Source organism: Bos taurus, chromosome 13, assembly GCF_002263795.3.
Source record: "Bos taurus isolate L1 Dominette 01449 registration number 42190680 breed Hereford chromosome 13, ARS-UCD2.0, whole genome shotgun sequence".
Lineage (NCBI taxonomy): Eukaryota > Metazoa > Chordata > Mammalia > Artiodactyla > Bovidae > Bos > Bos taurus.
The window spans coordinates 2791345-2816287 of NC_037340.1; the positions used below are offsets into that span (position 1 = coordinate 2791345).

At 38.7% G+C, this 24943-nt stretch overlaps 1 protein-coding gene across 3 annotated transcripts in view; it reads right to left on the bottom strand.

Moving 5' to 3' along the window:
- PAK5 (p21 (RAC1) activated kinase 5) overlaps window positions 1-24943 on the bottom strand; it is a 424652-nt gene that overhangs the window by 227078 nt on the left and 172631 nt on the right. The window contains exon 1 of one of the 3 annotated variants that reach the window (XM_059892555.1): window positions 23349-23547. The gene's annotated coding sequence lies outside the window, so the exon portion shown is untranslated. 3 annotated transcript variants of the gene reach the window in all.

The window sequence follows — 24943 nt, forward strand, 5'->3', positions numbered from 1 at the left end:
ATGAACCTCCGTCCATAGTTCATCAGGCACTTTGTCTATCAGATCTAGTCCCTTAAATCTATTTCCCACTACTACTGTATAATAATAAGGGATTTGATTTAGGTCATACCTGAATGGTCTAGTGGTTTTCCCCACTTTCTTCCATTTAAGTCTGAATTTGACAATAAGGAGTTCATGGTCTGAGCCACAGTCAGCTCCTGGTCTTGTTTTTGCTGACTGTATAGAGCTTCTCCATCTTTGGCTGCAAAGAATATAATCAATCTGATTTTGGTGTTGACCATCTGATGATGTCCATGTGTAGAGTCTTCTCTTGTGTTGTTGGACGAGGGTGTTTGCTATGACCAGTGCACTCTCTTGGCAAAACTCTATTAGCCTTTGCCCTGCTTCATTCCGTATTCCAAGGCCAAATTTGCCTGTTACTCCAGGTGTTTCTTGACTTCCTACTTTTGCATTCCAGTCCCCTATAATGAAAAGGACATCTTTTTGGGGGGTTAGTTCTAAAAGGTCTTGTAGGTATTCATAGAACTATTCAACTTCAGCTTCTTCAGCATTACTGGTTGGGGCATAGACTTGGATTACTATGATATTGAATGGTTTGCCTTGGAAACGAACAGAGATCATTCTTTCATTTTTGAGATTGCATCCAAGTACTGCATTTCGGACTCTTTTGTTGACTATGATGGTTACTCCATTTCTTCTAAGGGATTCCTGCCTGCAGTAGTAGATATAATGGTCATTTGAGTTAAATTCACCCATTCCAGTCCATTTTAGTTCGCTGATTCCTAGAATGTCGATGTTCACTCTTGCCATCTCCTGTTTGACCACTTCCAATTTGTCTTGATTCATGGATCTAAAATTCCAGGTTCCTATGCAATATTGTTCTTTACAGCATCAGACCTTGCTTCTATCACCAGTCACATCCACAACTGGGCATTGTTTTTGCTTTGGCTCCATCCCTTCGTTCTTTCTGGAGTTATTTCTCCACTGATCTCCAGGAGCAACCCCACGTCCAAGGTGCGGTGGCTATGTGGGTGCAGGAGGGCCGAGAGGAGCTTCTCCTCGTTCAAGGTCAGCAGGGGCAGCGGTGAGGAGCTACCTCTCTTCCAAGGTAAGGACCAATGGCCATGCTTTTCTGGAGCAGCCCTGAAGAGATATCCCACATCAAAGGTAAGAGAAACCCAAGTAAGATGGTAGGTGTTGCGAGAGGGCATCAGAGGGCAGACACACTGAAACCATAATCACCAAAAACTAGTCAAGCTAATCACACCGACCACAGCCTTGTCTAGCTCAATGAAACTAAGCCATGCCATGTGGGGCCACCCAAGATGGGGGGGGGGGGTGATGGTGGAGAGGTCTGACAGAATGTGGTCCACTGGAGAAAGGAATGGCAAACCACCTCAGTATTCTTGCCTTGAGAACCCCATGAACAGTATGAGAAGGCAAAATGATAGGATACTGAAAGAGGAACTCCCCACGTCGGTAGGTGCCCAATATGCTACTGGAGATCAGTGGAGAAATAACTCTGGAAACCCCAAGACACATACTAATCAAACTAAAAAAGACTAAACACAAAGGAAGAATATTAAAAGCAGCAAGGGAAAAGCAACAAGAAACATACAAGGGAAACCCCATATGTTTAACAGCTGATCTTTCAGCAGAAATTCTGCAGGCCAGAAGAGAATGGCAGGATATATTTAAAGTACTGAAAAGGAAAAATCTACAAAAAGATTACTGCACCCAGCAAGGATCTCATTCAAAATTGATGGAGAAATAAAAAGCTTTTCAGAGAAGCAAAAGTTAAGAGAATGCAGTACCACCAAACCAGCTTTACAACAAATGTTAAAGGGACTTATATAGTCAAGAAGTACAAAAGAATAAAAAGATCTAAAAAATCAACCCCAAACAGTTAAGAAAATGGTAATAGGAACATATATGTCAATAATTACTTTAAATGTAAATGGATTTAAATGCTCCGACCAAAAGACACAGACTGGCTGAATGGATGCAACAACAAGACCCATAGATATTCTGTCTACAATAAACCCACTTCAGACCTAAAGACACATATAGACTGAAAGTGAGAGGATGGAAAAATATATTCCATGCAAATGGCAAGCAAAAGAAAGCTGGAGTAACAATCCTCATACCAGACAAAATAGACCTTAAAATAAAGAATACAAGAGATAAGGAAGGGCACTACATAATAATCAAGAGGTCAATCCAGGAGGAAGAGATAACAATTGTAAATATCTTTGCACCAAACACAGGAGCACCTTACTACATAAGAAAAACACTAACAGACATAAAAGGAGAAATTGACAGTAACACAATAATAGTAGGAGACTTTAATAGCCCACTCATACCAATGGACTTTGGAGAAGGCAATAGCAGCTCACTCCAGTACTCTTGCCTGGAAAATCCCATGGGTGGAGGAGCCTGGTAGGCTGCAGTCCATGGGGTCACGAAGAGTCAGACACGACTGAATGACTTCACTTTCAGTTTTTACTTTCATGCATTGGAGAAGGAAATGGCAACCCACTCCAGAGTTCTTGCCTGGAGAATCCCAGGGACGGGGGAGCCTGGTGGGCTGTGGTCTATGGGGTTGCACAGAGTTGGACACAACTGAAGCAACTTAGCAGTAGCAGCATACCAATGGACAGATCATCAAAACAGAAAATTAATAAGGAAACACAAGTATTAAATGATACATTAGATGAAGTCGATCTCACTGATATCTTCAGGACATTTCATCCAAATGCAGAAGAATACACCTTCTTCTCAAGTTCACATGGAACATTCTCCAGGATAAACCACATCTTGGGTCACAAATCAAACTTCAGTAAATTTAAGAAAATTGAAGTCTTATCAAGCATTGTCTCTGACTACAATACTATGAGGCTAGATATCAATTACAAGAAAAAAAAAAAACAGTAACAAACACATGGAGATTAAACAATACATTTCTAAATAACCAACAGGTTTCTAAAGAACTCAAAAGGGAAATAAAAAAAAAAGTTCTAGAAACAAACGACAATGAAAACATGACAACTCAAAACCTAGGGGATACAGCAAAAGCAGTCTTAAGAGAGAAGTTCAAAGCAATACAATTCTACCTCAAGAAACAAGAAAAACATCAAATAGACAACCTAACTTTACACATAAAACAACTGGAAAAACAAGAACAAAAAACCCCTCAAAATTAGTAGAACAAAAGAAATTATAAACATCAGAGAAGAAATAAATGAAAAAGAAATGAAAGAAATAATAGTAAAGATTAATAAAACTAAAAGCTGGTTCTTTGAAAGATAAACAAAGTTGACAAATCTTTCACCTGATTCATCAAGAAAAAAAGAGAGAAAAATCAAATCAACAAAATTAGAAATGAAAAGGAGAGGTTACAACAGACAATGCAGAAATACAAAGGATTATAAGAAACTATTATGAACAACTATATGGCAGTAAAATGGATAACGTGGAAGAAATGGACAGATTCTTAGAAAAGTTCAATCTTCCAAGACTGAACCAAGAAGAAATAGAAATTATGAATGAACCAATTACAAGCACTGAAATTGAACTGTGATAAAAAAAAAATCTCCCAAAAAATGAAAGCCTGGGACCGAATGGCTTCATAGGAGAATTCTATCAAACATTTAGAGAAGAACTAGTGCCTATCCTTCCAAAACTCTTCAAAAAATTGAAGAGGAAGGAACACTTCCAAACACATTCTATGAGGCCACCATCACCCTAATACCAAAACCAGACAAAGACAACACAAAAAAAGAAAACTACAGGTCAATATCACTGATGAACATAGATGCAGAAATCCTCAACAAAATGTTAGTAAACAGAATTCAGGAACACATCAAAACGCTGTGATCAAGAAACCCACTGTGATCAAGTTGGGTTTATTCCACAGATGCAAGGATTCTTCAATATATGCAAATCAATCAATGTGATACACCACATTAACAAACTGAAAGACAAAAACCATATGATAATCTCATTGGATGCAGAAAAACCTTTGACAAAATTCAGCACACATTTATGATTAAAACTTCCAAAAATGGGCATAGAAGGAACCTACCTCAACATAGTAAAGTCCATATATGATAAGCCTACAGCAAACATTATTTTCAATGGTGAAAAACCGAAAGAATTCCCCTTAAGATCAGAAACAAGACAAGGGTGTCCACTCTCACCACTATTATTCAACATAGTTCTGGAAGTATGCTACATCAACTGGAGAAGAAAAAGAAATAAAAGAAATCCAGATCAGAAAATAAGTAAAGCTCTCACTGTTTGCAGATGACATGATACTGTACATAGAAAATCCTAAAGATAGCATCAGAAAATTCAGTTCAGTTCAGTTCAGTTCAGATGCTCAGTCATGTGCGACTCTTTGCGACCCCATGAATCACAGTACGCCAGGCCTCCCTGTCCATCACCAACTCGCAGATTTCACTAAGACTCACATCCATAGAGTCAGTGACACCATCCAGCCATCTCATCTTCTGTCGTCCCCTTTTCCTCCTGCCCCCAATCCCTCCCAGCATCAGAAAATTGCTAGAGCTAATTAGTGAATTCAGCAAAGTTGAGGATACAACATCAATACAGAGAAATCAGTTGCATTTCTATATACTAACAATGAAAAATCAGAAAGAGAAATTAAGGAATCAATTCCATTTATCATTGCAACAAAAAGAATTAAATATCTAGGAATAAATTTACCTAAGGAGACAAAAGAAATATATGCAGAATATTATAAGACACTAATGAAATAAGTCAAAGACAACATAAACAGATGGAAATTTATTCCATATTCCTGGGTAGGAAGAATCAGTATTGTGAAAATAACTATACTACCAAATGTAATCTACAGGTTCAGTGCGATGCCTATCAAATTACTAATGGCAATTTTTCACAGAATTAGAACAAAAAATTTCACAATTCATATGGAAACACAGAAGACCCTGTGTAGCCAAAGCAGCCTTGAGAAAGAAGAATGGAGCTGGAGGAATCAACCTTCCTGACTTCAAATTATACTACAAAGCTACAGTCATCAAGACAGTATGATACTGGCACAAAAACAGAAATATAGACCAATGGAATAAGATAGAAAGCCCAGAAATAAATGCATGCACCTGTGGGTACCTTATTTTTGACAAAGGAGGCAAGAATATACAATGGGGCAAAGACAGCCTCTTCAATAAGTGGTGCTAGGAAAACTGGACAGCCACATGCAAAAGAATGAAATTAGAACACTTCCTAACACCATACACAAAGATAAACTCAAAATGGACTAAAGACCTAAGTGTAAGACCAGAAACTATACAACTCTTCAAAGAAAACATAGGCAGAACACTCAAATGACATAAATCCAAGCAAGATCCTCTATGACCCACTTCCTACAGTAACGGAAATAAAAATAAAAGTAAACAAGTGGAACCTGATTAAACTTAAAAGCTTTTGCAGAGCAAAGGAAACTATAAGCAAGGTTAAAAGAGAACCCTCAGAATGGGAGAAAATAATAACAAATGAAACTACTGACAAAGGATTAATTCCCAAAATATATAAGCAGCTCATACAACAGAAAAACAAACAACCCAATCAAAAAGTGGGAAAAAGACCTAACAGACATTTCTCCAAAGAAGACATAAAGATGGCTAACAAACACATGAAAAGATGCTAAACACTGCTCATTAGTAGAGAAATGCAAATCAAAACTACAATGAGATATCACCTCACACCAGTCAGAAAGGCCTTCATCAAAAAGTCTACAAACAGTAAATGCTGGAGAGGGTGTGGAGAAAAGGGAACCCTCTTGCACTGTTGGTGGGAATGTAAATTGATACAGCCACTATGGAAGATGGTATGGCAATTCCTTGAAAAACTAGAAATAAAACCACCGTATGACCCTGCAACCCCACTCCTAGGCATATACCCTAAGGAAACCAAAATTGAAAAAGACACATGTATCCCATTGTTCATTGCAGCACTATTTACAATAGCTAGAACACGGAAGCAACCTAGATGTCCATCGATAGATGAATGGATAAAGAAGTCGTGGTACATATATACAATGGAATATTACTCAACCATAAAAAGGAACACATTTGAATCAGTTCCAATGAAGTGGATGAACCTAAAATCTACTATACAGAGTGAAGTAAGTCAGAAAGAGAAAGGTAAATATCATATTCTAACACATATATATGGAATCTAGAAAAATATTACTGAAGAATGTATTTATAGGGAAGCAATGGAAAACCAGACATAGAGAACAGACTTATGGACATGGGAAGAGGGGAGGAGAGGGTGAGATGTATGGAAAGAGTAACATGGAAACTTACATTACCATATGTAAAATAGATAGCCAAGGGGAATTTTCTGTATGGCTCAAGAAACTCAAACATGGGCTCTGTGTCAACCTAGAGGGGAGGGATGGGGAGGGAGATGGGAGGGAGCTTCAAAATGGAGGTGATATATGCATACCTATGGCTGATTCATGTTAAGGTTTGACAGAAAACAATAAAATTCTGTAAAGCAATTATCCTTCAATTAATAAATTAAAACAATGAAAAAAACCCGTATGGGTCTACTGCATAATAATAAAATATTTTACAAAAGTAATACCTTGATGCAGGAAAATAAAATGAATTAAATGCATCTAACTTTATTAGTGGAGAAGGCAATGGCACCCCACTCCAGTACTCCTGCCTGGAAAATCCCATGGATGGAGGAGCCTGGTGGGCTGCAGTCCATGGGGTCGCTAGGAATCAGACACGACTGAGCGACTTCACTTTCACTTTTCACTTTGATGCATTGGAGAAGGAAATGGCAACCCACTCCAGTGTTCTTGCCTGGAGAATCCCAGGGATGGGGGAGCCTGGTGGGCTGCCATCTCTGGGGTCGCACAGAATCGGACGCGACTGAAGCGACTTAGCAGCAACTTCATTAGCACCAGTATATTACATTTTCCATATAATCAACCAATATTTGCCTTGGTTTATTTTGTAAAATTTATAATTATTTTTTATTTTCTATTTACTTTGCAAAAAACTAAATTAAAAAAAAATAGATTCCCTTAACTTACTTTATATGTGCCTATCTGTGCCTGTGTGCTAAGTCACTGTAGTCATGGACAACTCTTTGCAACCCTATGGACTGTAGCCTGCCAGGCTCCTCTGTTCATGCAATTCTCCAGGCCAGAATACTGGAGTGGGTAGCCTTTCCCTTCTCCAGGGGATCTTCCCAACCCAGGGATCAAACCCAGGTCTCCCTCATTGCAGGTGGATTCTTTACCAGCTGGGCTGTAAGGGAAGCCTAAGAATATCGGAGTGGGTAGCCTATCCCTTCTCCAGCAGATCTTCCCTGCCCAGGAATCAAACTGGGGTCTCCTGCATTGCAGGTGGATTCTTTACCAACTTACCTATCAGGGAAGCCCTCTCCTACCAATGGAGGAGATGTAAGAGACTTGGGTTGGATCCCTGAGTGAGGAAGATCCCCTGGAAGAGGGCACAGCAACCCACTCCAGTATTCTGGCCTGAAGAATTCCAGGGACTGTATAGTCCATGGGGTTGCAAAGAGTCAGACAGGACTGAGTGACTTTCACTTTCATTGTCTTCACCACTAGCGCCCCATGAAAAGCTCCAACATGTTGCTAGATCATCACTAAAGCTGTCAAATTTCTTTTCCTTTACACATCCCACTAAGAAACTTTTACTTATATTCCTGATAAAGCCATAATGCCACTATTGACCTAAAAGAGAATGACCTGAATGCTCAGGTAACAGCTATCCCATTGTGAACCTGTTAACAATGCACACCTTAATATAAGGTACTGATGCCAATTAAATTTCATATTTTCATTTCCAGCCTTCAAGAGGAAGGGTTGGTCCTGTAACTGATAGCTGTGACTCTACCCACCTTGCACTATCTGCATGATTTGGGCCAGTTTATTATTCCCAATATTTATTTATTCATTTGAAAACAGGAGATGGACACCATTTTCTATAACCTAGAATGGTCCTCATGATAAAGTGAAAATGGTCTATATAAAGTACCTGGCCAATAGTGAATAGTAAAAAATATTAGTTCTTGTTTTTGCTCAGTACAAAACCAGACCAAGCATTGCACACAATTGAATTTAGGTCTTAAAGCCAAGATATAGTGAACTATCACCTATGGGTAATTTGAAAAACAAAAAAGTTATAGTCCACCCACATTTGACTTTCCAGCAAAATAAATATCTCTATGACTGTGACATGCATGTGTTATATAACTCAAAATCTGAGTCTGTGTTACATAAAACAAAACAAAGATTGACCATCAGTTATATTAAAACAATAAATTTTCTTGGGCTCCAAAATCACTGCAAATGGTGACTGCAGCCATGAAATTAAAACATACTTACTCCTTGGAAGAAAAACTATGACAAACTTAGACAGCATTATAAAAAGCAGAGACATCACTTTGCCAACAAAAGTCTGTATCATCAAAGCTACGGTTTTTCCAGCAGTCATGTATGGATGTGAAATTTGGACCATAAAGAAGGCCAAGCACCAAAGAATTGATGCATTTGAACCATGGTGTTGGAAAAGACTCTTGAGTCCTTTGGACTGCAAGGAGATCTAACCAATCAATGATAAAGGAAATCAGTCCTGAATTTTCACTGGAAGGACTGATGCTGAAGCTGAAATTCCAATACTTGACCAACTGATGTGAAGGACTGACTCATTGGAAAAGACCCTGATGCTGGGAAAAAATGAAGGTGTGAGGAGAAGGGGAGAACAGAGGATGAGATGGTTGGATGGCATCACCGACACAATGGAAATGAGTTTGAGCAAGTTCCAGGGGATAGTGAAGGACAGGGAAACCTGATGTGCTGCAGTCCATGGGGTGACAAATGTTCAGATATGACTGAGTGACTGAACAACAACGACATATTAGAACAAACAGTTGTGTCCCTGCAGTCTTCTGATTCAAAGATGAAAGCACATATGCAGATGCGTTTTAAGGTGATTTCCACTCAGAATGAAATGGGCCCCAGAAGCTCTGCCATCTTAGAATGTTTGTTGCATCATTCATCCTTTCATCCACTTTCCCTAGTAACAAGAAAAGCAAATTCATGAATGGTAGCTTTAATATGTGGTCTGTGCTATTGTGTTAGAAATACAGGACATTTTTTTTCCCTTATGAGTGTAGGCTATGACCTTGGACTCATTAACACTACATTTTAGCCAAGGGAACTCCAGTGGGTTGTGAAGTCATGAAAGCTACTATATCTTACTAGGCTGAATCTTTCAACAATTCCAAGGCACTGGGCAGAAAGGAGAAAGAAATGGACTGTATAAGAAAATTAAAGCACAATTATTTTTTTAACTTGCTTTTCAAAACTAGGATAGAACCTTTCCACAAGGAATTAATATGGATCATCCTTCTTGAAAATATTATCTTTACCACTGCACCATTTTAAACTAGCTTTTTCTTTATGTATACTTTACAGTTTTTCATTATTTTTTAATTGAGTACAATTGATTTGCAATGTTGTGTTAATTTCAGGTATACAGCAAAGTGATTCAGTTTTCAGTAGGTCTTTATTGGTTATCTATTTTATTGGGTTGGCCAAAAGTTCACTTGGGTTTTTCCATAACACAGAATGAGGTTTCCCAGATAGTGCTAATGATAAGAATCCACCTGCTAATGCAGGAGACACAACAGATGTGGGTTCAATCCCTGGGTTTGGAAGATCCCCCTGGAGGAGGAAACAGCAACCCACTCCAGTATTTTTGCCTGGAAAATTCCATGGATCGAGGAGCCTGGCAGGCTATAGTCCACGGCATCGCAAAGAGTCAGACATGACTGAGTGCACACACACACACACTCACATAACATGGAAGGGAAATAATTCTATAGAATGGAGATATTATAAGTCTGTACTTTCAGTTAGATGCTGTGCTCTTCATCTAATAGGTAAACTTTAAGTGCACAGAGGGTTTCATTAACAGGCTTGAAAGTGTAAAAGCCGAGCAGAAGCAAACTGTCAGAGATAGTTTAATATAAGTCTCCTCCGAGGAGTTGAAAACATCATCACATTTGTTTCCTGCTATTCATCTGCCCCTCTGTGATCTTTGTTTCCCTATAATAAAATATTTATAGCCAGAACCCAGCATCCCTTCCTCTTCTTCACTGTTGGAATAAGGAGTATTCTGTTTCCATGGGAGAAAACAGCAACATTATAGGAACACTAAAATTTGAATACATAACTTTGGGGAGTAGTATTGGGTTGGCCAGAAAATTTGTTAGGGTTTTTTCATACCATCTTATGAAAACCCTGAGTGAACTTTCTGACCAATGCAATCAGAAACTTACTGCACTCAAGAAGGGATTTTCTTTCTTTCAAAGCAAGATAACTGTGACATATGGGACTGAAAGCTTGCAATAATTATTAATATTCACACCCTGTTTGACTGCACTGAACTCTCTCAGGAGAATCTTCTTGGGAACCTACAGAATTACTTCCTGTCTTTGGATGTCCTCAAATATAGATTGAGCACTATTTTGTTTTTCTTTTCGAGTAATAATGAAACTCGATTAAAACAACAACAACAACATCAATCTCACCTTTTTCTATAGGAAAATATCCTGTTTGAATAGCGTCTATTTCTGAGACATTTGCCCTAAGCCAATGGAGGGACTGAGCTTTTCAGGACTATGAACTATAGGTAATATTCACATGTTAGGGCTCATTTCAAATGGAAGAGCAGCTTGGAATGTACTGGCTTTCATCTTAGAGTCACTGTTCTTTGCATGGAAAAACCAAGTGAACCATTAAATTTGGATATGTTGGTTTCCTAGTCCAGTAGAAAAAGCACTTAAAAGTTTTTAACTGCTAGATACCCAAAGTTCTAAGCACACTGGTACATACTTGCTTTTTGAACTGAATTAAATCATTTTGTGTCTGGGCCTCCTTGTCTTCGACTCATAGTAATGACAGCTTGGAGACATACTCACACTTTTCAGAGGATTAAGTGAGATGATGTGACACGGAGCACTGTGCAAGATTAGATTTAGAAAAGTTACTTAAATCCTGAAGTGCTTGCGTTACACAGAAATTAACTTAATCAAATACAGAAAACAAAGATAACATCTCAAAACCTGGCAATAATGTCCCTGCAGTACGAGGACTGTCTAATCTCCACTTCAATGGACGTGCACCTGTCCAAGATGAGCCTGCTGAAGTTACATTTCCAAAGATGAAGACTGGATGGAGGGATGGTGGGGACAGAAGTGGGAAAAGAGAGTTGTTTTTTGGTCACTAAGTCGTGTCCAAGTCTTCTGCAACCCCATAGATTGTAACCCTCCAGGCTTCTCTGTTCATACTATTTCCCGGGCAAGAATACTGGGGTGGGTTGCTGTGCCCTCCCCTCCAGGGCATGGTCCTGACCCTGAGAGCAAACCTGTGTCTTTTGCACTGGCAGGCAGATTCTTTACCACTGAGCTACCAGGGAAGCCCAGAAAAATGGAGCCCCCTCCCACTAAAAATGCTAACTAACAGGAAGCTTATTCTTATAACCACTCTCCTCTCTAAAGCAGGAGGTCTTGACTAGGGGTTTTAACTTCAAGTCTCTGGGCTCATTTAGACAGATTCATGAGTTCTATGAATTTGAATGGGAAAGAAATTATATCTTTATTTTCATTAGCCTTTAACAGACAATAAATATTGTAAAGGTAAGTGATCAAGAAAACACAGACCTTTTCACATGATATTATAACTACTGCAGATACCTTAAAATATCATTTGCACTCATCACCACTTTGACTATAAGGCAGTTATTAGACCTGCCATTAGATCTTATACTTCAAAATCAAGAAACACATATTACCACAGCACAAATTTATTTACTGTTTTAATAACTCAGTGTCCATTAAACTTGGCTTCCTTTGTAACCCTAGGCACTTTATTTTATGCATTTTAAAACATTATTCTGACACTGTGGTTACCCAACAATTCCACTTCTAGTTTCAAAAAACTGAAAACAGGAACTCAAACAAATATTGGGCCTTCTCAGGTGGTACGAGTGGTAAAGAACCCCCCTGCCAATGCAGAAGATATAAGAGATGTGGGTTTGATCCCTCGGTTGAAAAGATCCCCTGGAGGAGGGCATGGCAACCCACTCAAGTATTCTTGCCTGGAGAATCCCATGGAAGAGGAGCCTGATGGGCTACAGTCCATAGGGACGCTAGGAGGTGGACAAGACTGAAGCAACAGAGCATGCATGCAAACAAATATTTGGTATAAGAGTGTAGCAGTATTATTCATAATAGCTAAAAGGAAAAAAAAAGAAAAAAAGAAAGAAAAGAAACAACCCTGTTGTCTACCAACCAGATGGATGGAGAAAGGTGGTATATTCATACAATGGAATATTATTCAGGCATAAAAGAGAACGAATACTGATACATGCTACAGTGTGGATGAACCTCAGAAATATGCTAAATGGCCAAAGGCAGACACCAGAGGTCACATATTGTATGATTCCACTTATACAAAATATCTAGAACAGGAAAACCCATAGAAAGAGAAAGCACAGTAGGGGGCCCACAGGCTTGGAGGACAGGAAAATAAATAGAACTGCATAAGACAATAAACTGTGGAAAATTCTGAAAGAGATGGGAATACCAGACCACCTGACCTGCCTCTTGACAAACCTGTATGCAGGTCAGGAAGCAACAGTTAGAACTGGACATGGAACAACAGACTGGTTCCACATAGGAAAAGGAGTACATCAAGGCGGTATATTGTCACCCTGCTTACTTAACTTATATGCAGAGTACATCATGAGAAACGCTGGGCTGGAAGAAGCACAAGCTGGAATCAAGATTGCTGGGAGGAATATCACTAACCTCAGATATGCAGATGACACCACCCTTATGGCAGAAAGTGAAGAAGAACTAAAGGGCCTCTTGATGAAAGTGAAAGAGGAGATTGAAAAACTTGGCTTAAAGCTCAACATTCAGAAAACTAAAATCATGACATCCGGTCCCAATCACTTCATGGCAAATAGATGGAGAAACAGTGGAAACAGTGGCTGACTTTATTTTTCTGGGCTCCAAAATCACTGCAGATGGTGATTGCAGCCATGAAAGTAAAAGACACTTACTCCTTGGAAGGAAAGTTATGACCAACCTAGAAAGCATATTAAAAAGCAGAGACATCACGTTGTCAACAAAGGTCTGTCTAGTCAAGACTATGGTTTTTCTAGTGGTCATGTATGTATATGAGAGTTGGACTATAAAGAAAGGTGAGTGCCGAAGAATTGATGCTCTTGAACTGTGGTGTTGGAGAAGACTCTTGAGAGTCCCTTTGACTGCAAGGAGATCCAACCAATCCATCCTAAAGGAAATCAGTCCTGGATGTTCACGGGAAGGACTGATGCTGAGGCTGAAACTCCAATACTTTGGCCAGCTGATGTGAAGAGCTGACTCATTAGAAAAGACCCTGATACTGGGAAATATTGAAGGTGGGAGAAGGGGACGACAGAGGATGAGATGGTTGGATGGCATCACCGACTCAATGGACATGGGTTTGGGTGGACTCTGGGAGTTGGTGATGGACAGGGAGGCCTGGCGTGCTGCAGTTCATGGGGTCGCAAAGAGTCGGACATGACTGAGTGACTGAACTGAACTGAAGGGGTATGGGATTTTATTTGGGGTTGATGGACATGTCTTGAAACTAGACCGAGATGGTGGTTGCAGAATTTTATGAATGTACTAAATATCAGTAAGTTGTTCACTTTAAAATGGTTAACTTTATATCTTGTGAATGTCACCTCACTAAATAAACACCATGTTAAAAACTAGTTCCTGGTCTTCCTGAGACTACCAAAGAAGTCAATGACACAGCTAAAGGAATAAGTCCCTGATTTACAGCGTTCCACACTGACTCGAGCTCTTCTGCTTTGGTCTGGGCGTAATCAAGTGTTTTCCAAATTGTCCTGGGATACCAGAGCACCTCCTACGGCCTGAGGTTAGAGTGAGGAAGAAGCAAGGGTGTGGCCGATGAGCACTAAACTTGTATTAAACAAGGCATATTTGTCTTATATTTATAATATACTCTTGGAGATACATTCCAGAAAGTGAAGAATAACTAGAAACAACAAACTTTACATTCTAAATGGTGAGAGTGGAGAATTTCCTGATGGTCTAATGGTTAAGACTCCACACCTCCAATGCAGGGGTACAGGTTTTAATCCCTGGTCAAGGAACTAGAACCCCACATGTTCCATGGAATGCTCCCCTCCTCTCAAAAAAGACCCGCAGTGGTGAGCACTACTTTTTCAATAATAAGATATATCTGTGCTGTCAGTTCTTCCACACACCATGAACTATTCAGGGACTTTCTTCATGCTAGTAGTGCCCCTAGAACTTTATTCCACTTCCCTTAGGTTATTGTTTTCATTTAATAAGTACACATTATACAGGCAAACCTCATCCTATGTGCTTTACTTTATTAGGTACCAGAGATACTGTTGTTTTGCTGTTTTTTTTTTTTTTTTTAAACTAATCAAAGGTTTGTGGAACCCTGAATTGTCATATGATGGTTAGCATTTTTAAGCAATGAAGTATTAAGGTATTAAGGCATATATATATATATATATATATATATATATATATTTTGGCAAGTCATTGACCCTATATTGAAAAAAAATTGCTTTTTATCAGAGGTTAATTGCTTCACAATATTGTGTTAGTTTCTACCATGCATCAGCATGAATCAGCCACAGGTATAAAAATGGCCTCTCCCTCTTGGACCTCTTTCCCACCTCCCACACCATCCCACCCCTCTAGGCTGTGACAGAACACTGGGTTGAGCTCCCTATGTCACGTAGAAAATTTCCACTGACTATCTATTTAGATAGATATGTATATGTATAGATAGTAATGTATATGTTCCCATGCTATTTTCTCAATTCAATATTTGTCTTTTTCTTTCTGATTTACTTCACTCTGTACAATAGGCTCTAGGTTCATCCACCTCATTAGGACTGACTAAAATGCATTCTTTTTCTTTTCTTTTTTTACAGCTGAGTAATATTCCATTATGCTGGATGAAGCACAAGCTGGAATCAAGATTGCCGGGAGAAATATCAATAACCTCAGATATGCAGATGACACCACCCTTATGGCAGAAAGTGAAGAACTAAAGAGCCTCTTGATGAAAGTGAAAGAGGAGAGTGAAAAAGTTGGCTTAAAGCTCAACATTCAGAAAACAAAGATCATGGCATCCGATCCCATCACTTCATGGCAAATAGATGGGGAAACAGTGCAAACAGTGGCTGACTTTATTTTTCTGGGCTCCAAAATCACCGCAGATGGTGATTGCAGCCATGAAATTAAAAGACACTTACTCCTTGGAAGAAAAGTTATGACCAACCTAGACAGCATATTAAAAAGCAGAGACATTACTTTGCCAACAAAGGTCCATCTAGTCAAGGCTATGGTTTTTCCAGTGGTCATCTATGGATGTGAGAGTTGGACTATAAAGAAAGCTGAGCACTGAAGAATTGATGCTTTTAAGCTGTGGTGTTGGAGAATACTCTTGAGAGTCCCTTTGACTGCAAGGAGATCCAACCAGTCCATCCTAAAGGAAATCAGTCCTGAATAGTCATTGGAAGGACTGATGCTGAAGCTGAAACTCCAATACTTTGGCCACCTGATGCAAAGAGCTGACTCATTTGAAAAGACCCTGATGCTGGGAAAGATTGAAGGTGAGAGGAGAAGGGGACGACAGAGGATGAGATGGTTGGATGGCATCACTGACTCAATGGCCATGGGTTTGGGTGGACTCTGGGAGTTGGTGATGGACAGAGAGGCCTGGTGTGCTGCAGTCCATGGGGTCACAAACAGTTGGACACAAATGAGCGACTGAACTGAACTGAATATTCTATTTATAGATGTATCAAAATTTCTGTATTCATTTATCTGTCAATGGACATTTAAGTTGCTTCCATATCCTAGCTATTGTAAAATGTGCTGCAAAGAACACTAGGGCACATGTGTCTTTTTCAGTTATGGTTTTCCCAGGGTATATGCCCAGTAGTGGGATTGTTGGGTCATATGGTAGTCTTATTCCTAGTTTTTTAAGGAATCTCCATACAGTTCTCCATAATGACTGTATCAATTTACATTCCCACAAACAGTATAACATGGTTCCCATTTCTCCACATCCTCTCCAGCATTTATTGTTTGTAGATTTTTTAATGATGGTCTTTCTGACTAGTGTGAGCTGATACCTCGTGGTAGTTTTGATTTCCATTTCTCTAATAATGAGCGATGTTGAGCATTGTTTCACATGTTTCTTGGCCATCTGTATGTCTTCTTTGGAGAAATATCAATTTGATGTTCCATCCATTTTTTGATTGGGTTGTTTTTCTTCCTTGTTTTGAGCTGCATGAGCTACTTGCCTATTTTGGAGATTACTTCTTTGTCAGTTGTTTCATTTGCAATTATTTTCTCTCATTTTGAGGGTTGTCTTTTAATCTTATTTACTGTTTCCTTTGTTGTGCAAAATCTTTAAATTTAATTAGGTCTCATTTGTTTACTTTTGTTTTTATTTCCATTACTCTAGTAGGTGGGTCAGAGAGGATCTTGTTATGATGTAGGTCAAAGAGTATTCTGTTCATGTTTTCCTCTAAGAGGTTTATAGTTTCTGACCTTACATTTGAATCTTTGCTATTGCACACTTAATAGATTCAGTATAGTATAAACCTAACTTTTACATGTGCTGGGAACCTAAAAATTTCCTGTTACTTTCTTCATTGTGACTTTTTTTTTTTTTTTTTTTACTGTAGTGTCTAGAACTGAACACACAATATCCCTGAGGTATGCTTGTAATATCCAGGAGAAACATATACCATGAAGAAGAATAAAGTTGGGCAAGCATGAGAGTGAAAGGAAGCTACTGAGAAAAGAGATCAAGAAAGACTCCTAAGAGATAGCATTTGAGGAGAAACTTGAATGAAGAAAATGAGCATTACAGACAGTAGAACCACCAGTATTCCAGCCTATGAAGATGGCATCTGCAAATGTTGAGGTCATGACTGTTTGTAGAGCATTGAAGGTCCTGTGACCATAATGGAGTCCACAGAAAAGAACGGTATAAATATAAGATAGGGCAAGCAGCTAGTGATCAGACTGTGGATGGTCTAACAGGGTATGGTAAAGATTTGGGGTTTTATTACAAATCTGATGGGGAAGCCACTGGAGAACTTCAAGTAGAAGGTGGCATTTTGATTTACATTTTAAAACTATTCCTAGGTTTGGGGAAACATTATAGGAAAGCAGGAATATTAGTTAAGGGGCTGGTTGGGTAGCACAGGTAAAGGATGATAGCACCTTGCACTTAGGGTGGCAGTGGTGTGGGCAGTGAGAAATGGTCTGACTCTAGATATACTTTCAAAGTATTGACGACTATTTGATGGGTTGGCTATGGTGCAAGAGAAGCAGGGTGGGTAGCAGTCAACAGGGTGGACAGCAGTCTACCTGGGGAACAGCTGGAGAGGAGCATATTTACATGGTGCCTTTGTCCCTTTGGGTTGCAATAACAAAGTGTCACAAACTGGACAGCTTATAAGCAACAGAAATTTACTTCTCACAGTTCTGGAGGCTGGAAGTCTGAGAACAGGAGGGCAGCAGCGTAACTGGTGAAGCCTCTCCTCCAGGCTGTATCCTCATGTGGTGGGAGGGGCTAGGGAGCTCAGTGGGATCTCTGATACGTACACTAATTCCATTCTTGAGGCTTCCACCCATATGACCTAATCACTGCCTCAAAACCCCACCAGTAACACCATCATTTTTGGAGATTATAATGTCAACATAGCCATTTTGTAGAAGATATCAACACTCAGATAATAGCAAGTATGTTGGTCAAGAAAATCAAGGGTTCAGTTTTGGACATTGGGATAAACTAATTAAAAAGAATTGTCCAAATTCCTCATTTTTCACTGTACCCATACTTTTCACCAAGTAACTTCTTAGGTCACTCCCTCTCTGATTCTAGGTTTGGTTATGTGGCTTGATTTAGAGAGGTCATGACTGTTCATAGAACACTAAAGGGACACAGCAGTTTCCCTATATTTTCAAGTGCTTGTGCTTTTTTGATTTTTCATGTCTGTCATTACCAAGAAAACAGGTCCAACTTAGCTGAAGCAGGAGAGACACTGGAGACAAACAGCATGGTCCTGGTAGTAAGAAATTCATAAAGAAACTAAAGCATCAATAAAGGAATGAATCACAAAACCCAGGCTTCCTCTTGGACTATTTCAAGAAGAGCTCAGCCTGGTTGACTATGGAAAACATTATCTTTAATTTATAGTTTAAGAAAGCTTATTAAAGCTTTTGGTGTAAGGAAATTCTATTTTTTACAGATTATTATCATATTTTGAGAAACCTGTCTCAAGTATAAGATTTCAGGGCATTTCCGATTTCTCTGAATTACCAGCACTCACTCAGCTACTAGTTCATCATCAATGTCTTCATGGTTTTTGCTTCTGATATTTCCCTGCAGGATAAAGAATGGAGATAAATGTACCATGAAGCCAATAAAGCTAAAGGCTCAAGGTCATTCATTTGTTCATGGACATCAAGGCCTCGGCCTAGGAAGGACCCTAGCCATATGTTCACATGGTTATATATTTTTGAAGATTATGCAAACGTAAGATCTTTTAACAGCAATTGGTTAAGAGAACTGTCTGTTTGTAATCCAACTTCCTACATTACACTTCACTATATGTTGCATGGAGTTGGGGTGGCTGTAGTTATTTGGGGGCTCTAGCTGAGGATGTACTTGAGTTGGAGATTGATTTGATTAGTTAATGGTGGGATATATTTATGTGTTTTGCAGTCAATTTCCATTACAGTTCAGCTTTTGCTAGTTATTCCAAGTGTAGCAATGCCATCCAGGAAATCTCCAACACCTCCATATACTGACTAACCCAGCATCCCAGCATAAAGATGCAGGGCCTGAAAACATATTGCAATATAAGTGTGCCCTGCAGCTCTGGGTATATGTGCAAGGGGGAATGCTGCCTTTTGTAAAGCTCCTTAAGCCTTGCCACATGGGCACAACAGCACAAGAAGTATGCAGAGATGTATTTTCAAAGATTCACAGAACTTTTGTTTTGTAAGTTGATGTAGTTTGAACATATCATTTAACAGCACATGGAAAGTTGTTTTGAAGGTATCATTAAAACAAGTGAGAAACTAAACCTCTTTCCTTTGATCATATAAGAAAGGTACTTTTATATCTTTATTTAAGAATGGAAGAAAGACCTTAAAAATTAAATATGAAATGAACATTTGATTAAACCAATAGAAATTATTCTGATGTTGAAGAAGTCTTTTGTACTAAAATAATTTTCAGACCACATCCAAAGCATTCATTAGGAGGAAAATGGTAAATAGAAGTAACAGACTGGTTCTTATTTGATAATTCAATTAATAAAAAAGTGAATCATATGAACACTTGAGCATATTTCCATTTTTCAATTTGACACAAATAAAGATTATGAAGATAAAATTCATCATAGAACAAACAATGACAAGTCACTGGAGATGTGGTTCATCAATTTAAAGAGTGTTAAGATTAGTCATTGCACAAGCAAATTTCAAATGTTGTGAAACCTTATGGCTCATGCATTCAAGAAATATGGTAGAGGTTTTTCAAAATTTGATAATTCTAAAAAAGTTTACATACCACTACTGATAACAAGATGTGATACCCAAATAAGCTTTTCTAGATGTCAGTAAAAAATAAACTTCAGTCAGACATCTTAAAGAGAAAGCTGTATTATGATTCTATTTTCTTTGCAGAAGGATGTTTCAAAATAATTTTTATATTTAAAAGTAAAGAGATAATCAAAGCATTTTGTGCCAACATATACAGTGGCCAAGATATTAGACAGGTGGTATGAGAGGTAGTATGGCATTCTATTTGGAGGAGGCAATGGCACCCCACTCCGGTACTCTTGCCTGGAAAATCCCATGGACAGAGGAGCCTGGTAGGCTGCAGTCCATGGGGTTGCAAAGAGTGGGACACGACTGAGGGACTTCACTTTCACACATTGGAGAAGGGAATGGCAACCCACTCCAGTGTTCTTTCCTGGAGAATCCCAGGGATGGGGGAGCCTGGTGGGCTGCCATCTATGGGGTCGCACAGAGTTGGACACGACTGAAATGACTTAGCAGCAGCAGCAGCAGCATGGCATTCTATTAATAAAAATATACTGCTTTTCTGATTTTGTGATGTTTGCATTGTTAGCTTATTAACTTCATAATTTGTTATGAGTTATTACCTCATTCTAAATATTCACATTCCTACCTAATTTTGTACTCACAGGCAAATATCTTTAAGTCATGGATCTTTAGGTTTATGAATCTTGCATGCTGTGCCATTGGTTACTTTTCCCTGATATGACTGCTCAGAAGTTTACATTAAAAAAAGAAACTAAAATGTATACATGAAGCACAGCGGCAGTTCAATCAAAGTAGGAATGTCAGAGTGAAAACGCAGCTGCCTCAGCAACCATCTCCCTTTGTGATGGCTGCGCAGCAGTTTCACTACTGGTATTCGCCTTCAACGGGGTGGTTTGTTTCAATAAACTGAAGTTCCCAATAAGGGCGAGTGATTCTAAGCAAAAGCGATATTAACCAAATGCATGACAAAATGGAGCACAGGGATTAAACTGAGCAAAGAAATATAAATAGAACTTTGATGATATGGCTACAAGAAAGAAAGCAGATGGATTTTTATCAAGTAAAGTGTCAGTGCCCAAAGCAGAACAATCAGCTATATGTGCTATCAATAGAAACTAAAGAAATATGCCCTGGAAGGTGTTTAATTAATTCAATAGAACACAAAAAGTGCAAGTTGTGAATTCTGAATAACTGATTCAAAGATTTAACCATTTAAGAGTTTTCTTAAACTTTTTAACCATCTAGTGTAGTTACTGAAGATATATGGCCTTTGTCTTCTTTCTAGAAATTCTACCAATTCTAGGATTTGAATCCAGTGAATATCAAACCCATTAACACTTCATTTATCCTACAATAACTGAGTCATACTCCAACTTTTTTGAATTAAGAAGGAAATACAGTGCTTTCTTAAGAGGCAAGAAAATTCATTTTATTAAAAAAATTTTTTTTTAACTTTGGCAAATCAAGTATTGTTGGGGGTACACTCCATGGTAGACACTGCAAACTGAGATGTAAGTGCAAAATCTCACTTTTTAACCAAAGTGATGTTTAAAATATTTGAAATAGGGGTACATAATATTATGTCTTATTACTGGTGATGTTAACCTTGATCATTCAGTTAAGGTATATCTGCCACTTAGTGAAATATAACTATTCCCTGCTCCTTTGTAATTCATAAATCTCTTAGAAGTTAAACCTTGAGATTATGCAAATATCCTATCCTCCACCAACTTTAGTCTTTGTATCTATCAGTGAATTGTACCTGCAACAATTATCACTGTGGTATCTGCCTAATGGTAATTTTCTCTTTCATTCTTCCACTGGTCCGTAATCAATGCTATTTATTAATTAGAATTCTTTCATAAAAGAGAGTACCCCATCACCCCATTTATTTATGTAGTTATTTATATCACCAAGGAGTCTTATTTTATTTCACAAGTTATAATCCAAAATTTAATAATATATCAAGTTGCTCACAAAGTCCCAGTTTTGGCCCTTTGGAACTCCTCCTGGTTCATATGTCCTTTTGACATGTTCCTATTCTTTTTCGAGAAACACATACATTCCAGACAATTCTCTTATTTTCCCCACCCTGGCCATGGAACCAACTACTTCTCCAAAGAGCTCAGGATCCTTTTATTGGAAAATGGCTTTTTGTTTAAAAAATCAAGGATCTGGGTGCTGTGTATGCTTTTTGCTATTTGAGGATCACTAACCTTAGGCTTTCTCAGTGGACAGAGTCAAGAAACATATGTATGTATAGTAACCCATGCCCATATTCATATCTGTAATCACACAAAACCTCAGTCTAATCACAAGAAACCATGAGACAATTGTGAGCCATTCTACCAAACGACTGACTAGCATACTTCAAAAGTGTCAGGTTCATGAAAGAGAAGAAAAGAATGAGTAACCGTTTGATTGGAGGAGATTGCAGAGACAATTAAATATGATGTGGGAGCTTGTATTGAACAAAGAAAAACATTAATGAGAAAACTGATGAAATCAAATAGGGTCTGTACCTTAGTTTATGGCAGGTGTTGGCACATGGCACAACCCATGGACCTAATCTGGTCTGCCACCTGTTTCTGAAATAAAGTTTGGACATGCTCTCATTTTCCACATATGGTCTATGACTATTTTTGTGCTACAAGGACAGAGCTACACAGTACTGGCAGATACCTAAGAGAGTTACTCTCTAGTCTTTAACAGAAAAAGCTTGCCAGCTCCTGGTTTATAGTCTTGTACCTAATTTTGTATCCACAGGCACACCTCTTAAACCATTTTTAAATCCTGTGTTTGGCAACTGTATTATGGTTAAATAAAATGTTAACATTAGGGATGAATAGTGTACAGAAACTCTTTGTACTATTTCTCCAGTTACTCCATAGCCTAAAATTACTTAAAAAAAAATTTAAATTGAATGAGGTGTCAACATTAAAAAAAATAAAGAAAATTTACATAAAATTTCTGTATTTGTGGGTTTTCCCCTTCAAATCAGGATGTTTGATAACACTGCCCAATAATCAAAAGAAAATGAAAGTTAGGATTTATGGATAACATGTCTAATACTGCTGTTATTGACTTGACATTGACTTTGATAGCATCAGAACCCTGACTTTGTTTGGCATGAATATTATTGAAAAGATCACATTTCCTACTCTTTATTTTAGCCACGTATAGTTAATGCTTTGGTGAGAAAAGGTAGGCTCATTAAAAAGGGTCACAAGTCTGGCATGAGTCCTATTAATCCTTCCTCTTTTCTACTGCTCCTTGCCCAGACAAGCAACATGATGGTTAGAGGTCCAGTGGACACTGATATCATGGCAGCCTGGATGAATACTACTAGCCAAATCTCAATGTCGTTTACAAAAACTGGGGGCTTCACTCACCAAAATATTTTTGGTAGAACATGTGTCCGTGGTGAAGAAGAAAGCACTAAAGTAGCACTGCCCAAGAGAAATGCGATATTCAGCACAAATGTGAGTCACAAATGCAATTTTAAACTTTCTACTAGCTGCATTGGGCTTCCTAGGTGGCAGAGCAGTAAAGGATCTGCCTTCCAATGCAGGAGACACAAGAGACAGGTTTGATACCTGGGTGGGGAAGATCCTCTTGAGGAGGAAATGGCAACCAACTCCAGTATTCTCGCCTGGGTAATCCTGTGGACAGAGGAGTCTGGTGGGCTACAGTCCATGGGGTCACATAGAGTCAGACACGACCAAATGACTAAGAACACACAAAGAATAACTGCATTAAAAAGGTAAAAGAAACAGGCAAAGTTTTAATAATGCATTTTACACCAACATAATCAAAATATTATTTCAACAGTTGCCAGTGAGATATTTTCATTTATGTTTTCATAATAAACTTTGAAATCCATTATATACTTTTTACTTGAGGCACATCTCAATTGGGAGCAGCCACATTTTAAGTTCTCAACAACCACAGGTGATTAGTGGTTTCCATACTGGGCATTACATGGAAGTGAAAGTTGCTCAGTCATGACTGACTCTTTGTGACCCCATGGAATACAGTCCATGGAATTCTCTAGGCCAGAATACTGGAATGGGTAGCCTTTCCCTTCTCCAGCGGATCTTCTCAACCCAGGGATCGAACCCAGCTCTCCTGCATTGCAGGCGGATTCTTTACCAGCTGGAAGCCACAAGGGATGCCCAAGAATACTGGAGTGGGTAGCCTATCCCTTCTCCAGAAAATCTTCCTGACCCAGGAATTGAACCAGGGTCTCTTGCATTGCAGGCAATTCTTTACCAACTGAGCTATCAGGGAAGCCCCACAAATCTAGAATACTCTATGACTTACTGTGATATATATTTTTTTATTTTATTTTTTAACTTTACAATATTGTATTGATTTTGCCATATATCAAAGTGAATCCACCACAGGTATACATGTGTTCCCCATCCTGAGCCCTCCTCCCTCCTCCCTCCCCATACCATCCCTCTGTGTTGTCCCAGTGCACCAGCCCCAAGCATCCAGTATCGTGCATTGAACCTGGACTGGTGACTCGTTTCATATATGATATTACACATGTTTCAATGCCATTCTCCCAAATCATCCCACCCTCACCCTCTCTCACAGAGTCCATAAGACTGTTCTATACATCAGTGTCTCTTTTGCTGTCTCGTATACAGGGTTATTGTTACCATCTTTCTAAATTCCATATATATGCATTAGTATATTGTATTGGTGTTTTTCTTTCTGGCTTACTTCACTCTGTATAATAGGCTCCAGTTTCATCCACCTCATTAGAACTGATTCAAATGTATTCTTTTTAATGGCTGAGTAATACTCCATTGTGTATATGTACCATAGCTTTCTTATCCATTCATCTGCTGATGGGCATCTAGGTTGCTTCCATGTCCTGGCTATTATAAACAGTGCTGTGATGAACGTTGGGGTACACGTGTCTCTTTCAATTCTGGTTTCCTCAGTGTGTATGCCCAGCAGTGGGATTAAAGATCTAAACGTAATACCAGACACTATAAAACTCCTAGAGGAGAACATAGGCAAAACACTCTCCAACATACATCACAACAGGATCCTCTATGACCCACCTCCCAGAATATTGGAAATAAAAGCAAAAATAAACAAATGGGACCTAATTAAACTTAAAAGCCTCTGCACAACAAAGGAAACTATCAGCAAGGTGAAAAGACAGCCTTCAGAA